At 44.1% G+C, this 21,131-nt stretch overlaps 1 protein-coding gene across 1 annotated transcript in view; it reads right to left on the bottom strand.

The window, feature by feature from the left end:
- The window catches only part of RASGEF1B (RasGEF domain family member 1B), a 699,030-nt gene that overhangs the window by 568,341 nt on the left and 109,558 nt on the right, over positions 1-21,131 (bottom strand). The window contains exons 3-4 of the mRNA XM_021100308.1: positions 6,397-6,631; positions 5,859-5,956 (exon numbers count right to left, since the gene is read on the bottom strand). The gene's annotated coding sequence lies outside the window, so the exon portion shown is untranslated. The remainder of the gene's footprint in view (positions 1-5,858; positions 5,957-6,396; positions 6,632-21,131) is intronic.

Here is a 21,131-nt window from a genome sequence, read left to right as displayed (position 1 = left end):
CACACCTCGTTCCGTGTCCCGCCTTCACCTGCACCTTCCACTCGCCCGATGACACCAAGTTCACAGTATCCCTCCCAGCTCCGGCGACCAGCCTGGGCGGGCCCAAGAAGCTCTCAGAGACTTGGCAAAGACCCAAAACATACCTGGTGCCACCTTCTGCCTCCCGCTAAAGGAAAGGCTCATCCCACGGACGCCCCATCCAGCAACTTGTCATCTACACTCCGCTAGGTCTGGCCACCCACCTGGTGTTTCGAAATTCAACCTCTGTCCCAGATGCACGGATCTGGCCCTCAAACATGTATAAGCATTTACCAGGTGCTGGTACTGCGTTCGAGGCTGGGATGCCACTTCACAGGATTTGGAGTTTACACCGGAGCAGGGGGGCAACCTCAAAATAGACAGGAAGCTCTGGTGGAGGAAATCGTGGAAGACGTCCTCAAAGAGAAGACGCCAATGTTGAGTCTTGAAGGATGAGCGAGAGTTCACCACCCGAAGCAACAGAGCAAGGACTGATCTCGTTTAAGAGAAGGAAGAGGCGTGGCTGAAGTCATGGAAGTGGGAAATATTTGGGGTGGAGGCATCCAGTCCGTTGACCATCACTGGACCAGGAAGAGTGGAGCCCAGAGGGTGCTCCTTGAAGCTGAAGGCCAGAGGCCAGGATGGCGAGGCTTCAGTGCTTCACAGAGCAGCTGGAATTTACTTATCAAATTATTATTTATGGAATTTACTGAATGGTGCAGAATTTCTAAGGATTTTTTTCCTTTGTAAGAATGACATGCCATTGCCGACATGCCATTGCCGCACTATTTACAACAGCCAAGGCATGGAAGCGACCTAAATGCTAAATGTCCATTGACAGAGGAATGGATAAAGAAAAAGGGGTGTATATGTGTATTACTTGGCCGTAAAAAAGAATGAAATAATGCCCTTTGCAGCAACATGGATGGACCTAGAGATTCTCATACTAAGTGAAGTCAGACAAAGAAAGATACATACATGTATATCATTTATATGTGGACTCCAACAAAAACGACATAAAAATTATTTATAAAACAGAAACAAACTCATAGATTTTGAAACCAAACTACGGGTTACCAAAGGGGAAACCACAGCGCGCAGGGATAAACGGGGAGGGTGGGATCAACACACACACACCACCATCCAAAACGCGGGGGTTATGAGAACCTACTGCAGAGCACAGGACAACCTACTCGATAGTCTGTGACAACCAAAAAAGAATGGAGACACGCGTACGTTTGGCTGATTCACTCTGCTCTTCCTGAACCCAACGCAGTGTTGTAAATCAACTACACCCCAATAAAAAAAAATTTTAAAGAGATACTTAACGTAAAAACAAACAAAAGAATGACACGCCGGATTCACATTTTAGGAAGACCCGGCTTGCGGTGACGTGAGTTTTGCTTCTGAGGTGGCGGGAGGCGCAGGGGAGCAAAGTTGAAGACGTGGAAGGAGAGTTCTCCAGCGGCCCAACCCCGAATTGATGCGATTCCAAAGAAGGTCTGGAGAAGCAAGCTTAAAGAGGAAGGGATGGATCCGAAGGGTTCTCTAGAAGGCTAAAGCCGCTGCATGTGTCCGAAGAGGAGAATTCGAGGAAGATGCCCAGGCCCCACGTGACGAGGCAGTAAGTTTACAGAAACGGGGAGGAAGAGGAGAAACTCGTTTGGGAAACGAGGGTTATTTACGAAATCACCATGAGTTCCAAACCCTTTTACACAAGCTGTCCACCCTCTACAGACTCGAGGGGAGCCTTTTGGGGACAAGAAGAACGATTTCCCAAAGGGAACAGCACAGCCTAGGTTTCCACCTGCACTTTCCTGACTCGACCACGGGGCGCGCCGCCCACGGGGAAGACGAAGACGGGTCCTGCTTTCAACACTCACTTCATCGCCCCTGCTCACGTGATGCTCCGGGGCCACGTTTACCTGGGTGGTGGTTTAGGGGTCAAAGATCGGCTGCTGCGAGGCTGGTGATTCGCCAAGCACTGAGAGGAGACAGGATGAGGGGCTCTGTTAAGAGAAAATCCTATTCTGTACCTTTTTATTTCATATTTTAAAAGATTAAACATGATACTTTAGTGACACATATTATACTGTGTAATAGATATATGGATATCTATCACATCAGGGGTGTTTTTATTTCTTTAATCCTTATATTTAATTTCTATAAAATCATCTCATAAATATCTTTCATCTCTTTATTCCCACCAAACATCCACCTCTTCTTCCCAAATGCAAAGCTTGAGGAATTTTCATCTCCCTTCAGTAAGACTGTGAATTTGCTGAGTGAGAAAGGAATGAAAAAAATTAGTAAGATATGTCTTTTCCAAGACAACCTATGGAATAGGAGAGAATATTTGCAAATAATGTGATTGACGAGGTGTTCATACATAAAATATACAAACAGCTTACACAATTCAATATTGAAAAAACAAACAACCCAATTAACACATGAGCAGAAGACCTAAACAGACATTTCTCCAAAGAAGACATTCAGATGGCCAATGGACACATGAAACGATGCTCAACCTCACTAACTGTTAGAGAAATGAACATCAAAACCACAATGACGCATCACCTCACACAGTCAGAGCGACCCCCATCGAAAAGCCTACAAATAAATGCTGGAGAGGGTGACGGGGGGGGCGGGGGGGGTGGAAGGGGCAGGAGCTCTCCTATTCTGAGGGTGAGAAATTGGTGCCTCCACTACGGAGGAGAGGATGATGGTTCCTTAAAAACTAAGAATAGAGCTACTGTATGACCTACTAATCCTACCCCTGGATAAATACCTAGACATGAAAGCTCTAATTCCAAAAGACACTGTTTACAAGAGCCAAGACATGGAAGCAACCCAAGTGCCCATCAGCATTCAGTTAGCTGAAGAAAGTGGGGACTATCGCTCAACCATAAAGAAGAGTGAAATCTCGCTATTTGCAGCACCATGGATAGGCCTAGAGACCATACTTAGTGAAGTAAGTCAGACAGAGAAAGAAAAATATATGATATTACTCATATGTGAAATCTAAAAAAGAATGCGAATGTCTCTATATACAAAACGGAAACAGACTCACAGACATAGCAAACAAACTTACGGCTACCAAAGGAGAAAGGTGAGGAGGAGGGATACATTAGGAGTATGGGATTAACATATACAAACCATTCTACATAAAAGAGATACAAATTTCCTGTATAGCACGAGGAACTATATTCAATATCTTATAATAACCTACAACGGAAAATAATCTGAGAAAAAATATACATATAACTGAATCACCTTGCTGTTTACCTGAAGCTAACACAATATTGTATATCGACTGTATTTCAATTTAAAAAAGACATCTTTTGCAAATTCAAATCCTCACTGAGATGCTGAAACATTACTAGAAATGTGTATTAGCATACAATATCTATTATAAACAATTACTAATACAATGCATTTGCGTGTGTGTATATATTTACACACACACAAATAGAGCCACTTGAGTTAATGGAGCCACTTTGAATACCTGTATTTACTAAGAAAATTTATAAAAATGTGAAAAAATAAGACATCAGTTAAAACTTCATAATACACATTTTTTAACAAATACTCAATGACTCAAAATACCCCCCAAAGGTGTGTTTCACGTCACAGTTTGGTTCCCTGAGAAGCACACTGTGAATCGGAGCCTGCATGCAGGGTATTTCTTATTACAAAGCACCCTCCGGAGCAGCACCTGGAGGGAAGGGAAGGAAGCAGCACTGGCAGGAGAAACTGGGCCCCAGCTCAGGAACTGCACAGGCTTCAGTGGTCCCACTGGCCCTTCAGAGTTGTCTCGGTTGGGACTGAAGGGGCCAGGCCACTATACATCTGCATCAACCAGACACCCCCATCATCAGATGGGAGCTGCCCTTGGGTAAGGAGGCTTTCTGCAGCCAAGAGCAAGCCCCCGGAGAGAGAGACTCAGCTAGGAGCTGGTCCACGGCCAATCCTCCTAGTAGCTGGGATAGTAAGAGCTTCAGTTCTGAAGAGAGATTCTGAGAAGCACATCACAGGGTCTACCTACATCTCAGAAAGGAGGCAAAACTGTCATAATTACATGTTGAGTTCATGTCAGCAGGGTGACTTCAGCAAGTCACTTAATGCTGGGGGACCCACTTTCCTTACCCGCCAAACGAGGCAGGATAGACCCTCCTCGGGTTTCTAAAGATCTGAACATGGGCTGAGTTTATCATGCTGTGGACCTGTGTCCCGAGAGTCTCTGTTTATACTTCTTCCCATCTTCTAAGCACAGGTGGGTTCCTTGGAATAGACAACACATGCCATCCATTTAGGCTCACTTTGTATGATCTGAATGAGCGGAAGCACTTGCGTGTCTCTGATACTCTAAAGGAGATTGAGAAAAATTACAGTAAGATGTTTCTTTGTCCTAATGACATTTTATTGATTCTAAGGTAAGTGGTAGGAACATGCAGGCTTTCCATTGTGGTGTTATTCTCATCAGAAAATTTGATTTTTTTTTTTTTAAATCTGCTTGAGGACTCAGCCTCCAGGAATGTGTTGAGGCAAAAAAAAAAAAAAAAAAAGCCAGGACTGTCTGCAGTAAATCACCAAAGGAGAGGATACGCCCAGAATAGCAATGAGAATACCAACGATAAAATGCTCTTTGTCTGTGCAATAAGAACTAAAGGAATGTCCTGGGAAAATCCAGGCGACTTCAGGAAGGGCACCCCTATGATCATCTAACAGCTCACAAAACAATCAAACGAAGGCACAGATCTTCCTTCTGAGGGTGTGGCCCTTGGCTTGATTTGTTAGAGAGAAATTGCCACAGGTTCCACTAAACAGGACCACGAACAGCAGGGAGGTAGGAAAAGGAGCATATTAAACATCTTAGATCTCGGTATTGAATTAAATTGGCCAAACAACGGTGGTGTTGAGTTTGTTCTGAGTTCCCTGGAGATGGTGTCAGTGCCCAGAAGCTTTTTGTCCCAACTCCAAAGGGAGGCACTCCCTTTCCATTCCTTTTTATCAACACTTATCCCTACACTGTCAACTCACTTCCCTGTGGAGCCAGGGTCACCTGTAATAAAAGAGATCTTCCTGTACAGCTTTCCAAAAATTGCATTTAAAAATAACAGAATTTTCACAAGTACATGTACCAAGATGCTCATCAAAGGTGTTAGCCAAAAGAGGATATTATCTAGATTTTCAGAGATAAAGGACTTTTTCATTGAGGTATAGCTGATTTACAATGTGGTGCCAATTTCTGCTGTGCAGCACGGCGCCCCAGTCGCACAGGTACGCACCTTCCCTTCTTCTATCATCCGCCATCGTGGCCCATCCCAAAAGGCTGGAATAAATGACTTTCTAAACACAGAATATCCACATTACGCCATGAAGCCTATCACTAAAACATATGGCAGAAGAATATCTGTTAGTGTAGAGGAATTACACTGCCTTTCAAGCAAACAAGCAAGCCAGGAAACATCACCTGTGTTGTGATCTTACGCACTACGGCACTCACAGCGGCGTGGTTTTCCTCCTTTTCCGAGTTTCCTGCTTTAAACATGTACTTGCTTTTGTCTTTAGAAGAAGTGCCACTTTTTAAAACGGCTACATTCAGGGGGGTACAGAAGATAGGTTACGAATGGAACACACCACAAAGGGAGGCACTCCGCCCCCTTCCTGGGGGCAGCCAAGCCTCGGATTGATGTGGGGGACGGGACGCAGCTGGGAACACAGACAAATACCTCACTCTGGTCCTCACGGCTGGGCCGTGAGAGATTAAAGCCACTTAAACAGTCCCAAGCAACACCTCAGAGAGCCCAAGGCTAAGAGACGGGAAAACAACGGCTCACCCAAAGTGCCCGACTGAGTCACTTTCCCAAGGAGTCGGCCTGAGATACGATGCGCCTCGCCTGTCACACTGTGGGAGAGAAACCTTCCCATCTTCTTCCTGGGGAAGAGAAAATAAAGGACAATGTATGGTGCAAGGCGGATGTCTAGAGCGACTTGGCTTATTGAACCAAAATGTGACTAGATTTAGGAGTTCCTGTCGTGGCTCAGTGGAAACAAATCTGACTCGTATCCATGAGGATGCGAGTTCAATCCCTGACCTCGCTCCGTGGGTTAAGGATCCAGGGTAGCCATGAGCTGTGGTGCAGAGTGCAGACTCAACTCGGATCTGGTGTCACTGTGGCTGTGGCTGTGGCCAGCAGCTACAGCTCCAATTCAACCCCGAGCCTGGGAACCTCCATATGCTGCAGGTGCAGCCCTAAAAATAGAGGGAAAAAAAAGAAAAAAGAGAAAAAAGAAAATGTCATGAGATTTAAAAAGCCTCCTACTTGAACAAAGTGAGCAGCCAGCCAGGAAGGACAGATAAAGGATGTGAGTTACCTATGAGAAGGGAAAGTTTCCACTGCATCCTGGGAGCCCATTCTGTCTTCTTGGCAAAGGGATCAAGAAACTCTTCCTGCAGATGAACAACCAGCAAGAAGACGCAAGCCACAAGGATGTGCAGAGTCAGGTCACCAAGAAGCCAGTGAGTGGAGGGTCTAAGCAGGTGCACTCAGCTGCGCCATCAGCCTCACTTGGCTCCAGGCTGGTCATGCCTCCACTGGCTTCTCCCTTCCTGCAAGAGGGACATGAGGTGAGAACGCTGAATTCTTTGGCAAGTGGGCCCAATACCAGAATTAAGACGTGTGTTATAAAAGAAATGCCGGCGCGCCCATTTCGATGGTCACTACTAAAGACAAAAAGAACAGACGAGAATAACAAGCGTCGTCAAGGATGTGGAGAAATTGAAGCCTTGGGCATTGCTGGGAATTAAAACGGTGTGGGTATGCTGCGAAACAGCGTGGCAGTTCTGCAGGAAATTAAAAATAGAACTACGATGGGATCCAGCCATTCCACTTTGCTTCCACTTTGGGCTCTGTATCCAAAAGAACTGAAACACCTGCGTTCACAGAGCACAGCCAAAAAGCACGACGCAGGGGCCCACCAGTGGGTGGGTGAATAAACAAAATGTTATAGAGACATACGATGCAAAGTCACTCTGCCTTCAAAAGCGCAAGAGTTCTGACCCAGGCTGCACCATGGATGAAACATGAGGACATTATGCTAAGTGAACGAAGCTTATCACAAAAAGACAAATCCAGTATCATCTCACTGCTATGAGGTCCTAGAGCAGTCAAACGCAGGCAGACCCAAAGTGGAACAGAGGTTACCAGGGGCTGGAGGAACGGACCTGGGGTTTAACAGACACGGTTCAGGAGGTTTCAGCTTAGGAAGATAAAAACAGTTCTGGGGACTGGTTTCACGACAAGGTGAATGTACCGAATGCCACTGAGCTGTACACTTAGCAGTGGTGAAGATGGTTTTAGGTGGTGCGCATTTAACCACAACCTTTAAAAATCATTACTTCACGAAAAAGAAAGAAAAAAAGAAGGAAGGAAAGAAAAGAAATGCCAACTGATTCAGAACTGAGTAAGTCTGGCCACATTCCCTGATTGTTGGCTGGAGTCTGGGGTCTGGAGCCAACTCTGCACTGAGCCCCGGGGAACTTGGGCAAATCCACAGGCACCCGGGGGAGTCTGGCCAGCCCCAGCGAGGCAGGACCGCCTGGGGGCGGAGATCACAGCCGATGGACTTGGGCAGTCAGGGGTCCCCTCTCCTCCACGCTGCGAAGTTGCCCTAAGCATGTTACGCCGCTAGAGCTTAATTCTAATTGTAAATGGGGTAATAACAGCTCCTTCCACTTAGGGCTGCCGTGAGGATTAAGTAAAACCACACACGAAGCGAAGAACCATGTAGGACGTGTTACCACTTGGCCACGAAATGCGGGGAGGGGGAATATAAAGGTTTATATCCCTATTTTCTCATTTATGCAGAAAAACCTCAGAAAGAATATACAGTAAAGGGATAACAGTTATTAATTATTTCTTTGGAAGATGTTAACTCTGTGGAAGGGAGAGGGGATTTCTTCCTGAACAGCTCGCACCACTCTGCACTGTGAACCCTGCAGGTGTATTACCTGTTTAAAAAAATAACTGAAATGTCAGAAGACAAAGTTTATAGGTGGGCATCCATCAAGGCATGTTAATTATTATGATGGCAACTATCTTCAGAACCAGCATCCTCACCTCAAAGCTTCTCAGCAAGACGGCACTCTCGGGCTCATCCAACAAAAAGTTAGACCCCTGGAAGGAAACCTGGAATCCTCCCAGAATCTTTACGATTCAGGACCGTCCATGGCGGGTCCGGAACCCCCAATATACCTTCCAGATCGAAAAGTCTATTAGGCTGAGGCATGAGCCTGCTCTTCTCAAAGCTGAAATCTAGCAAAACAATACCAGTGTCAGCTACTAACCCAAAAACGCAAAATCAGGACAAGTGGACAAGGACAGGGAAAGAAGGAAGATGGAGGGAGCGTGAGACCTGGTGAAAGGAAAAGGTAGGAGGATCCTTTACATATAAACGGGACCCTTCCCCACGTTTGCTCCCCCAACTCTGCCCTTGTGCCTTCCTCCACCTGCTTCTGGCGAAACACCTGCACTATTTCGTTTTGGCAGAGCCAACAAGCTAGACCCCACGGGCTGATGAAAAAGCCTCGACCAAAAAAGAGTAGCATCACACAACACAGGCCCAGAGGCAGAATATCCCCAGCAGCACGCCTCCTGCTTCCTCAGCTGCCCAACCTTCAGTGGCAAAAGAGCAGCCCCCGCATGAAGACAGTGGTGCCCTACTAGCCTGTCCTCTGGGGTGGGCCAGCTCGGAACCACCCCAGGAGCTCGCTGTAGGAGAACATGAACCCCTGCTCAGAGGCGCTCCTTCCATGCCTTGGATTTCAAGACCTTACCCGCATCCAGCATCTGGCCGCCATGTCGCCGCCACCACACAAAGACTCGCAAGTTCCTACAGGGCTTCACAGTCACGACTCAGAGGGCTATGTGGGGCAGACAGGTGCTCATGGCATGGTCTCGTGTACGGCACAGACTGCCTTGTTGGGCGCTAAGTTATTTAAGCTTTCTGCATGTTTACATCTTAGCCGGAGCAGAAACAATTGGTTCCGCTTGGGTGCACGGGAATATAGAGAAAAGAAGACACACAGCGTGACACTGGGGCTGGCTGCATTCAGACCCTCCCGGACGGAGCAAGAGAAGCACTACATCGGATGCGAAGCTGTTCCCTCACGGCCAAGTTGTTGCTCGGGGTGTTTTCAGTCCATCTATCGTGCTAACTTATTATTAATTCTCCAAGACTTTTTTTTAATTATGGAGGATCAAGCCTTTCAAAAAACAATTAATTACAAAAGCTACTTAATATTCAGAGGGGTCACACAAGCATATAACTGGCATTCTCTGTGGGTGGTTTAATTAGACAAGAAGATGCAAAAAGCTGTCACTTGAGGGTGGGTGGCTGCAGGGGAGGGGAGCCCTGAGAAGCACAACCAGTTGGCCATCTGTACCACACACAAAAGCACGACTCTTCCGCTGGCCTCCCGGGGAGAAATCTCCCTGCTTCCACCATCTCATCCACCGGCAATGGCTTCCTGCAGCGGCTCGCTGGAAGGCAGACGGTATTCCGCAACTCTCCCTCTCGTTTCAAATGTGATGTGTCATGGACGTGGACGTGGACGGCTAGGAAAAACAATCCACCACGCGCTGCCTCAGTTTCTCCATCTGAGAAATACCATATTCGCAAATGTCATCCATCCATCTGCCTCCCAGAGCAACAGCTGCTGAACATTTTTTTTTTTTTTTTTTTTTTTTGCAAGCGGCCAGAAACATGCCAAGTAACAAAACTGGCCCCATGCTACACATTTTGATATAAATATGCTGGCAAGAACCAGAAAAGTCTTCTTAATTTTACTCGACTATCAATTGCTGCTTATTTTTTAGTGGATTTTTCAAGTTGCGGTTTTTTGTGCCATTCCTCCTCCCTCATGTTTTAAAATCATCTCTGACCATCTGCTCTCTAGATAATTCTCTTTTCTTTAGTATCTTCATTAGGTGGTAACTAATAAAATACCAGCAATCTTTACTACCGTTCATTGTATATTCGCATTTAGTCCTTACAATGGAGAGAGGGAGGCATTATTGTCATTATTATTTTTCTATATCACAGATGAAGAAGCTGAAATTTAGAGAATTTAGTGACTTGACCAACACCCCAAAATCAAGTGGAAAAATCTGGATTAAAATCCAAGTCAATGTGACTCTAAATCCCTTGGATCATGTCTTTCTCTTAAGCCACAGAGGAGGGAAAAAATACATAATCACATACACACAAGAATGGTCAGGATGTCTACCGATCAGAAATTATTATAAAATGTGGGAATGATTCAATTACTCGATAAAATGAAATGCATTCTTAATAAAATGTGGTGTCTTGCACTGAATCCTGGAACAGAAAAAAAAGACACTCATGGAAAAGCTGATGAAATGTGAATAAAATATGCGTTGGGGCTTTTTTTAAATCGCATCTAAGGAACTCGATATCTGTATCCAAAATTATAAATACTACTGCCATTACTAAGGCTAAACGTTGGTCATTGTTTACAAGCAATTTAAATAACTTTTGAGTATTTGTTTTGAGTATTTATTTCACTTACCACTTAATCCATAAGTCTTTTCTTGAGAGTGTTGTTGAAAAAAATTATTAGTCTTGCGCATTCATGATTTTCTTTACCCAAATAGTACAGACAATTACAGGTCGATCAAGTGACATAAAACCATCTGGCACATCAAAAGGATTTTCATATTTGGGAAAGGACATCAAAACATGAGTATTGATACTGCTTTAATATATGAAGGTATAGGATTTCTAAAATTCCTTCTTTAAACAAGTTTTTTTTAATAAACTATATAGGTTTATTTCATACATTACTAAGTCAATCTGCTTTGAGTAAAATTAGATTTGTTAATATTTCTGAGCATGTCAATTAATTTCCAATAAAAATATAATTATAACAATGTAGGTTCAACACTGCATAATTTCTCAGGTAAATAAAAGGCCAGAGAGACACCAGGAAGACCAGGTGAAAAGGACGGCAGAGATTGGGGCAGTGCTGTGGAACAGAGAAGCCGTCTGAATCTGGAGGACGCAAAGCAAGTACGGATGAGAACGGCCAGAATCTACCAGAAAGATCTTCTTTGGCTACTAACAGAAGGAGACCATCAGAAGGGGCAGCGTCACGTCTCCTCCCCCAGGGGTGGGGGAAGGGACAACCCACAAACAGGAGAGCGATGACCACTGCAGAGGGTCTCCCAAGGAGCAAGGGGTCTGCGCCACATCGGGCTCCCCAGCCCGGGGGCCCTGTCCCCAGAGCATCTGGCTTTGGAGGCCACGGGCTTACTTTCAGGAGTCTCAGCGGGCTGTGGGAAATGGATTCCACCCTGAAAGGTGCATCTCCCTTCTCCAGGATCCATTATTTTTTTTATGGCTGACTAGTATACCGTTGTATATTTGTGCGTGTGTTTGTATGTATGTATATAAAACCTCTTTATCCATTTATCTATTGATGGACACTTAGGTTGCTTCCATATGTTGGCATTTTTTTTTTTTCTTTTCCTGCTACGCCCACTGCATATGGAAGTTCCGGGTTTAGGCACAGCTGAGCTACAGCTTCCATCTATGCCCCAGCCATGGCAATGCTGGATCCTTAACCCACTGTGCCACCGTGGAAACTCCCATATGATGGGAACTGTAAATAATGCTGCGAGAGCATCGTGGGAATGTATCTGTTGAAATTAGTGTTTTATTTATTTTTTCCAGATAAATACCTCAGAGAGGAATTGCCAGGGCATCCAGTAGTTCTGTTTTTAGTGTTTGGAGGAGCCTTGCTACTGGTTTCTGTAGCGGTTGTACGGATTTACACTCCCATCAGCAGTGTATGTACGAAAGTTCTCTTTTCTCCACGTCATTGCCAGCGTTTGTTATTTGTGTTCTTTTTGATGATAACCGCTCTGACCGTTGTGAGGTGATATCTCATTGTGGTCTTGATTTACATGATAATTTTTTTGGTAATAATTAGGGATGTTGAGCATCTTTCTACGTGTTTGTTAGTCACTGGTATAACTTCTTTGGACAATTGTCCAAGTCTCTGCCCACTTAAAAATCAGGTCGCTGGAGTGTGCCCTGCGGTGCAGTGGGATCGATGGTGTCTTTGGAGCGCTGGCCTGCAGCTTTGGTCCCTGGCCCGGCACAGTGGGTTAAGGATCCGACATTTCCGCAGCTGTGGTTTAGGTTGCAACTGTGGCTCGGGTCTGATCCCTGGCCTGGGACCTCCATGTGCCATGGGGCAGCCAAAAAAGAAAAAATAATCAAGTTGCTTGTTTTTTTGATGTTGAGTTGTGTGAGCTGTTTATATAATTTGGATGTTAACCCCTTATCAGTCATATAATTTGCAAACATTTTTTTCCATTCGGTATGGTTTCCTTTGCCACACAAAAACTTTTAATTAGGTCCCATTTGTTTATTTTTGCTTTTGTTTTCTTTGCCTTAGGAGACATATCCAAAAAAATAATGCTACGATTTATATCAGAGGATGTTCTGCCTATGTTTTCCTCTAGGAGTTTTATGGTTCCCTGTCTTCATTTAAGTCTTTAATCCATTCTGAATTTATTTTTGTATATGGTATGAGATAATGCTCTGATTTTATTCCTTTACACAGAGCTGTCCAGTTTTCCCAGCACTACATATTGTGGCGTAGGCCGGTGGCTGCAGCTCCGATTCCACCCCTAGCCTGGGAACCTCCATATGCCGTGGGAGTGGCCCAAGAAATAGCAACAACAACAACAACAACAACAAAAAGACAAAAAAAAAAAAAAAAATATGTGATTTCTAGTTTCACTGTATTATTGAATACGCATTTTACTTTTTATTTTGACAGTGGACTTCAATCAAATCTAAATGAACTGTAAAACAAAAGCTGGGAAGAACCACATAATGTATCAGAACCCTGAAACAAACTGAACCCAAATATCAATTTTTTTCCTGGCTTATAACACTGCCAAACCTAACAACACAAAAACCAGTATAGACCTCAGCTGGACACGTTTATATTACGTACCAGAAAAAAATAAATAAATAAAGTCATCAAAATAGTCTCTGCTCCAGGTCTAAAGATTCATGCAGGTCCATATATTCTATGAAAAGCTCCACACACTTGGGACAGGGCCCATCTCGAGCTCATCTCCGTAAAGGCGGGCTTAGATTTTTCCCTTATCTTTATTTACGAGCAACAACAACAACAGAACGCTAATGGTATCTAGTCCTATTCGCTTGGAGGGACTGGTGAGAGGCCTAGCCCTTGGAAATCTGACCCAGCCTCCAGTAAGATTAAGTCCCTTGTGAGCCTTGAGCACCAAAGGACCTCAGGCTTCACATGGAAGAAAGTCCCACATGGAAAGTCAACCTAGTGAGCCTATGGTCCTCCTATCCACCTCCAAGGGAGCTCCAGCTGTAGCAGGTACGGCCTCACGTCCTTCCTGGGGCCCCAAACCCAGGGACTGCCTGAGAGACTCCCTCACTGCTGATACGTGCTTAAAGTCTGCTATCAAGAGACGTCTTTGGAAAGCAGAGAACTGCTCCCATCCCTCAGGGTAGCTGCTGGTGCACACTTGGAGTCTGATTTCGCTAGAGTGAGGCTGTCATTTACTGAGCTACCTTCAATTCCTTGAGGTGTCAAGTTGATAGCCAATGCACTACAATATTTAGGTGAAAGATCTAAAATTGTAATTTACTACTCATGAACCTGCTAAGTTTTATGACTTAAAACCAGTCTGATGGATTTGATCATTGAATTCCCTGACTTTGTGGTTTTAATGCATCTGATCAGGAGATTTAGACCTGGGGCTCCAGATCTAGACAGTGTGGAGGCAGGGCCAGGGAGTGTTTGTAAACTCCCCGACGCAAAAGTCCGGGTGTCTGTGCATTTCTCCAGCAGAGCGCCTCGACTTTTCACTCTCTAAAGAGTCCCTAACTCAAAAGAAGTTCAACACCACCATCTATGAGCCATGTGTGCTTACGGAACCAAAGAGCATCTGAATAGACAGGCACGTGTTTCAGTTTTCTTTAGGGACTGAGTCGTGCTCTCCAGATATTTATATGTTGAAGTCCTCACCCCCGGGATCTCAGAAGGTAAGTACATTTTGAGATGGGATCTTTATAGAAATAATTAAATGAGATGGGTAGGGTGGGTCTCCGTCCGACATGGCTGGCATCCTTACACGAAGAGGAGATCCAGATGGACACCAGCAGAAGGAAGACGATGAGAAGACACCCCCCCCCCCCCCCAGGGAACCAGCTCCACCAACACCTTGATCTTGATCAGAACCGAGAGAAAATTAATTTGTGTATATGTTACGGCAGCGTTCAGAGGAGACCTGTGAAAAGAGAGATAAGGAGGGGCTGTGGTTCACTCTTCCTCCACTGGTTCTTTTTTTTGCTTTTTAGGGCCCCACTCGCGGCCAGTCTGTGTATATGTTACGGCAGCCTCCAAACTGACACACATGCTTAGTTTATTATTTTCAGAAAGTATATTCTTAGAGCCGGGAAAAACCAAAAAGATGACTTGCCAGTAGAACGTCTCCAGCGCTCACATTGCTTTTTCATATTCAAAGGCCTTAAGGAGTTCCCGTCGTGGCGCAGTGGTTAATAAATCCGACTAGGAACCATGAGGTTGCGGGTTCAGTCCCTGCCCTTGCTCAGTGGGTTAATGATCCGGCATTGCCGTGAGCTGTGGTGTGGGTCGCAGATGCGGCTTGGATCCCGCGTTGCTGTGGCTCTGGCGGAGGCTGGCGGCTACAGCTCCGATTGGACCCCTAGCCTGGGAACCTCCATATGCCGCGGGAGCGGCCCAAGAAATGGCAAAAAGACAAAAAAAAAAAAAAAGGCCTTAAATATGTTCACCTGTTAAATATGTGTTCCTAGAAAGAGTGAAGCACATACAAATTATTTTTGCGCAGCTCCCTCAAGAACCACTGAAAGGGGAGTTCCCACTGTGGTGCAGCAGAAACGAATCCAACTAGTATCCATGAGGTTGCGGGTTCGATCCCTGGCCTCGTTCAGTGGGTTAAGGATGGGGTGTTGCCGTGACCTGTGGTGTAGGTCGCAGACACAGCTCGGATCTGGTGTTGCTGTGGCTGTGGTGTAGGCCGGCAGCTGTAGCTCCATTTGGACCCCTAGCCTGGGACCCTCCATATGCCGCGAGTGGGGCCCTAAAAAGCAAAAAAAAGAACCAGTGGAGGAAGAGTGAACCACAGCCCCTCCTTATCTCTCTTTTCACAGGTCTCCTCTGAGCGCTGCTGAAAAATACACTACGTTAAAAATGTTATTTATTTATTTTTACTTATTATTTTGTCTTTTGAGGGCCACACCTGCAGCATATGGAGGTTCCCAGGCTGGGGTCTAATCGAAGCTGTAGCCACCGGCCTACACCAGAGCCACAGCAACGCAGGATCCGAACCGCATCTGCGACCTACACCACAGCTCACGGCAATGCTGGATCCCCAACCCACTGAGCAAGGCCAGGGATCGAACCCGCAACCTCATGGTTCCTAGTTGGGTTCATTAACCACTGAGCCACAAGAGGAATTCCCCAAAACGTTATTTATTTTTTAAACAAAGTGATATGTGGTTATGATAAATAAAATTATGAATATAGGTTAGCAGAGGAAGAAAGATAGAAATTCTCACAACCCAAACTTAACAACTGTAAATAATATTTGTTACCATATTTTTGCTGCTGCTACATCTCATTGTAATATTTTCTATAAAACTATGAAATCACGCTGTCTTCTCTAAATAAATAAGCTCATTATACAGAGTACTCAATACTATATGAAATGTAAAGCTGTCAGAATTATTTTGAAAAATGCATTTCAGATTTCAGAATTTTTCAGATTTTATGCTGCAACCGTACTTTAGGTAACACACTAAACAGGATTTGGGCAGCACCTTCTATGAATAGTTCTGCAGCAAAATACATAAGAATCCACATTAAATGGGTTAAATAAAGATTAGAAGTTAACTCATTACAGCTTAGATCCAGCATTTCCACCAAATAATCTGTACCAAACTTATGGGGGGGGGGGGGAATTAGGACTTTTAAAGCTTTTCAGAATTTCAAATTACAGGTAATGGTTTGTCAGCAAGTATCATCAAGAATTAGCTATAGAATAAGTCTGCTTTAATGTCTCTTTTTCCCACAAAAACAGGGAGGCTACCATGTTTATGAAAGCATATAGGCATAAAGGTACATAAATAGGAAATAATTAAGCAGTATGTGAGAAACGGAGGAAACAAAATAACTCTTAACAGGCAATGGGAGAAAATATTTAGTATGATTAAGGTGGAATTCAATCAGGAAAACAGCAGTAAATTAGAGCAAGAGAAATGAATAACTAACAAAATGTCCCAAGTATTAAGAGTGACTGAAACACTAGAAACAATCTCCTAGGGAAAACTATGAAAGTGCTACAACTCAAAGATGGAAATCTCTTAGAGTTACTGTCTACAAATACTATTTTCTGAAATAATTCTAATTTTCAGTCATTTTTTAATTCGTCCATCATATAACCCTGCTTCTAAAAGCCTGCTATAGCACTCAAATTTGCAACTGCATAAAACTGATCTGATGAGCAAATTTTTGTTAAAATACACATTTTAAATTATCCTACAAAGTTTTTCTTTTGTGTGCTTTTTTCAGATTTTTATTTTGAACAATTTCACATCTAAAGAAAATCTGCAAGTGTAGTAAAAAAACTTTTTTCTGAACCATTCTGCATATTTGCCAAATGATGCTCCTGAATATCTTAGTGTATATTGTCCACAAACAGGATGATTAGCCTACATAACCCCAAACACCTATCAAAACCAGGAAATTAACATTAATACATTACTACCATCTAATCCACAGACCCCTTTCAAGTTTCACCAGTTTTCCCAGCAAGCCATTTACAGCAAGAAGATTGAAAAAGAAATTCCCGCTATGGCACGGTGCGTTAAGGATCTGGAGTTGCTGCAGCTGTAGCGTAAGTCAAAGCTTCGTTTGGATTCAATCCCTGGCCCAGAAACTTCCATAGGCCACAGGTGCAGCCAAAAAAAAAAAAAAAAAAAAAAAAAAGCGTCTGGAACCACGTGCTACATTTATTGGTCATGTCTCTTGGTTTCTATAAGTCTGGAAGGATGCCCCAGTCTTTCTTTTGACTTTCATGACCTTAACACTTTTAAAGATTATAAGCCAGATGTTTTGTTTCATTTTAAGAAAGTCCATTAATTTGCTTCACATGATTAGATTCAGGTCAAGCATCGGGGCCTATACAACTTTATACACATTGATTCTTGGCAATTTTGTTTTTATGACCACACCCTCGGCATATGGAAGTTCCCAGGCTAGAGATCAAATCCGAACTGCAGCTGCCGGCCTATACTACAGCCACAGCAACACCAGACCCTAGCCGCATCTGTGACCCACACTGCAGCTTATGGCAATTCCGGATCCTTAGCCCACTAAGAGAGACCAGGGATTGAACCCACATCCTCACGAACACTATGCTGGGTTCTTAACCTGCCGAGCCACAATGGGAACTCAAGTTCTTGGCAATATTTACCAAAATTCTAAATTCACATAACTTTCTACCTCAAGAAATTACTCCTGAGACTTCATCTACAAATATCTTCAACAATCCACATATAAATAAATACAAGAATGTACACTGTAACATTTTTTCTTATAACAAAAACCCTGGAAACAACCAAATGAACATCAAAAGCAACTAGTAAAATAAATTATGGCACATGTACTTAACATACTACTTACTGTGTACAATAAAGAGTAACACCAGAATTCCCGTCGTGGCACAGTGGAAACAAATCCGACTAGGAACTGTGAGATTGCAGCTTCAACCCCTGGCCTTGCTCAGAGGGTTAAGGATCCGGCATTGCCATGAGCTATGGTGTAGGTTGCAGATGCAGCTCAGATCCCACATTGCTGTGGCTGTGGTGTAGCCAGCAGCTGCAGCTCCAATTCAACCTTCAGCCTGGGAACCTCCATATGCCGAGGGTGTGGCCCTAAAAAGCAAAAAACACCCCTCCGTACGCAGTGATGCAGAAGAGTCTAGGACGGGACGTCAGCTGACAGAAGGAAGACGCAGACATCACTCTCGGTGTCTTCCTGTGGGGGTGGGGAGGTTATTTTAAGGAGTTCTTTACATTTTTGGTATCAACAGAAACTTTCTGAAAGGATACAAAAGAAATTTGTTCTGGCTGGGGTTGCAGTGAAGGCCTTCTGTGGCTTTTAATTTTTTACCAAAAGGATGTATGACTTTTATAAGTAAAAATCTACATCTAGTTAATCCTAACGTCCCAAAGGTAGGGACCGTTCCTTTGATGGCATCTGATCAGTGATTTCTAAATACGTCCTAGGCGGCCTACTCTAGACCCCGGCTGGCTGCGAAGCTTGCATTGTGCCTAGAGCTTCATGACTAATCACATCATTACCTGGGCAAAGCCTTCTTACAGAAGTACCAATTTTATGAAACTGAAGATTCTTATTGTAAAAAACATTCCATATTATCTACACAGGCTACATTGTACACGTGGGAAAATTTTAGGGAACGACGAGGCGGGAAAGTTTTAGATGACTCTCTTTCCCTGAACCCAAAATTCGAGGAGTTCCCATCATGGCTCAGCAGAAGTGAATCCAACTAGTATTCATGAGGACGCGGTTCAATCCCTGGCCTCGCTCAGTGGGTTAAGGGTCCGGTGTTGCCATGAGCTATGGTGTTGGGTCAAAGACTCGGCTTGGATCCCATGTTACTGTGGCTGTGGTGTAGGCCGATGGCTACAGCTCTGATTCGACCCCTAGCCTGGGAACATCCATGTGTTGTGGGTACAGCCCTAAAAAGACAAAAAAATTTTTAAAAATTCAGGAAAATCCTTATTTGTATCCTGTGTAGGATAATACACAGGGAAACGTCTTGTAATTAATAAGAGTTCTATGGTTTAAATATTTTATAATAAATACACATTTGTATACTTCCTATGAGATTTTGAAAAGAATAAATTAAAAAAGGAATCTAGCAAAAGCAAAGCAATTGGGCAAAGGGGGAGGGAAGGGAAGGGAAGGGAGGAGAGACTCCTCTGGCGGGCACCTGCCCGGTGAGACAACTCGGGTTGACCTCCCCGCGGGTCGGAGTCTCTGGTTACCATACCCTAGGTCCTGGCTGCTAGAGTTGTCCATTTACCTGTGAAAATGAGACGGAAGCCCCAAGAGACGTCCCACTGCAACACTTAAGAGCAAAACACTCTTTCCTGCTCCCATTGAGTAGTAGCCCTGTGACCACAGTAGCCCTGTGACCTCCGAGGGTCAGACGTCAGGGTGGCGACATTTTTCCTCGCCCGCTTGCTCGGCACAGGGATTTGGAAAGAAGGCTAATGAATTGTTCTACCAGAGAGTCAAGTGTTTTCCAAAGCTACAGTAACCAAAACAGTGTCGAATTCACTGCCTTGTTGTGAATGGGTACAGTAGCCAGTCATGTAATGGGAGGGTAATAGTGAACATTGGAGAGAGATTCTAACTTTAAAAGTATTTAGTACAGGATGGGAGCTCCTGTCTCGGCGCAGCGGAAACAAATCCGACGAGGAACCATGAGGTTGCGGGTTCAATCCCTGGCCTCGCTCAGTGGGTTAAGCATCCGTGAGCTCTGGTGTAGGCCACAGATGCGGCTTGGTTCTGATGTGGCTATGACTGCAGTTAGGCCAGCAGCTGCAGCTCTGGTTCAACCCCTGGCCTGGGAACCTCCATATGCCGTGGGTGCAGCCCTAAAAAGCAAAAAAAAAAGTATTTAATATAGGATAAATAAAGCATTTTAAATCAATGAGGAAAAGATGTAATAAGTATCGAGCAAAGAGTTGAATATTTAGGGGGAAAAATCAACTTCATCGAGGGCCGATATTCAGCAAAAACTGCCAATCTGACCATATCCAATTTTTTGGCTGGCGTTCATTTTGCTTGGTCAGCACCCAAGGCACACTGGTTGTTAAATATTTTGAACATCATGCCTGGCTTCATCTCTCCATGATAATGAAAGAAATTTCTAATGGAATTGAAGTGTAAAATTTTTCAATCAAACTCTAAGGGCATAGAAATACATACTTGAATATTTACATAATATTAGATGGAAGATTTTTGAAGCATGGTCTCAAGAGCAGATACCATTTTTAAAAGGATTGCAATTTTGATGAAATAAAAATTGTAAACTCTTTAGGAAAGAAAATGTAAAAGGCAAAAAGGCAAATAGTACTTTGAGAAAAATATTTCCAACATGTATAAGAGACAAATGATTTTTCTTTTTTTCTTCTTTTTTCTTTTTGCTTTTTAGGGCCAAACCCATGGCATATGGAAACTCCCAGGCTAGGGGTCCAATTGGAGCTACAGCTGCCGGCCTACACCACAGCCACAGCAACTCAGGCTCTGAGCCACATCTGAGACCTACACCACAGCTCATGGCAATGCCAGATCCCAACCTACAAGGGGAGGCTAAGGATCGAAACTGCAACCTCGTGGATACTAATCCAATTCATTTCCACTGAACACAATGGGATTTTATTCTTTTTTGGGGGGGGTCTTTTTGCCTTTTCTAGGGCCACTCCCGCCACATATGGAGGTTCCCAGGCTAGGGGTCTAATCCGAGCTGCAGCCGCCAGCCTACACCAGACTACAGCAACACGGAATCCGAGCCACATCTGCGACCTACACCACAGCTCCCGGCAACACCGGATCCTTAACCCACTGAGGGAGGCCAGGGATTGAACCCACAACCTCATGGTTCCTAGTCAGATTCGTTAACCACTGAGTCACGACGGGAACTCCTGGGATTTTATTCTTAATATATAAAAAGTTGCTAAAGTCGTTCTTTAAAGAAGTCTAACAACCCAATAGAAAAAAAAGCTAAAAGAATGGTTTTATTAGGAAAATAAATATAAACAGATAATAACATACAAGCAAATGTTCAACCTCTCTCGTAATCACAGAATATCAAATTAAGACAATTAAATGCCATTTTTAACTATTAGGTTAGCAAAGCGTTTTTAATATAGTAAAACCCAATACTGGTGAGGGTTCA

Source organism: Sus scrofa, chromosome 8 (assembly GCF_000003025.6).
Source record: "Sus scrofa isolate TJ Tabasco breed Duroc chromosome 8, Sscrofa11.1, whole genome shotgun sequence".
Taxonomy (NCBI): Eukaryota; Metazoa; Chordata; class Mammalia; order Artiodactyla; family Suidae; genus Sus; species Sus scrofa.
The sequence above is the reverse complement of the archived record's forward strand: the minus strand, read 5'-3'. Positions and strand labels throughout refer to the sequence as shown.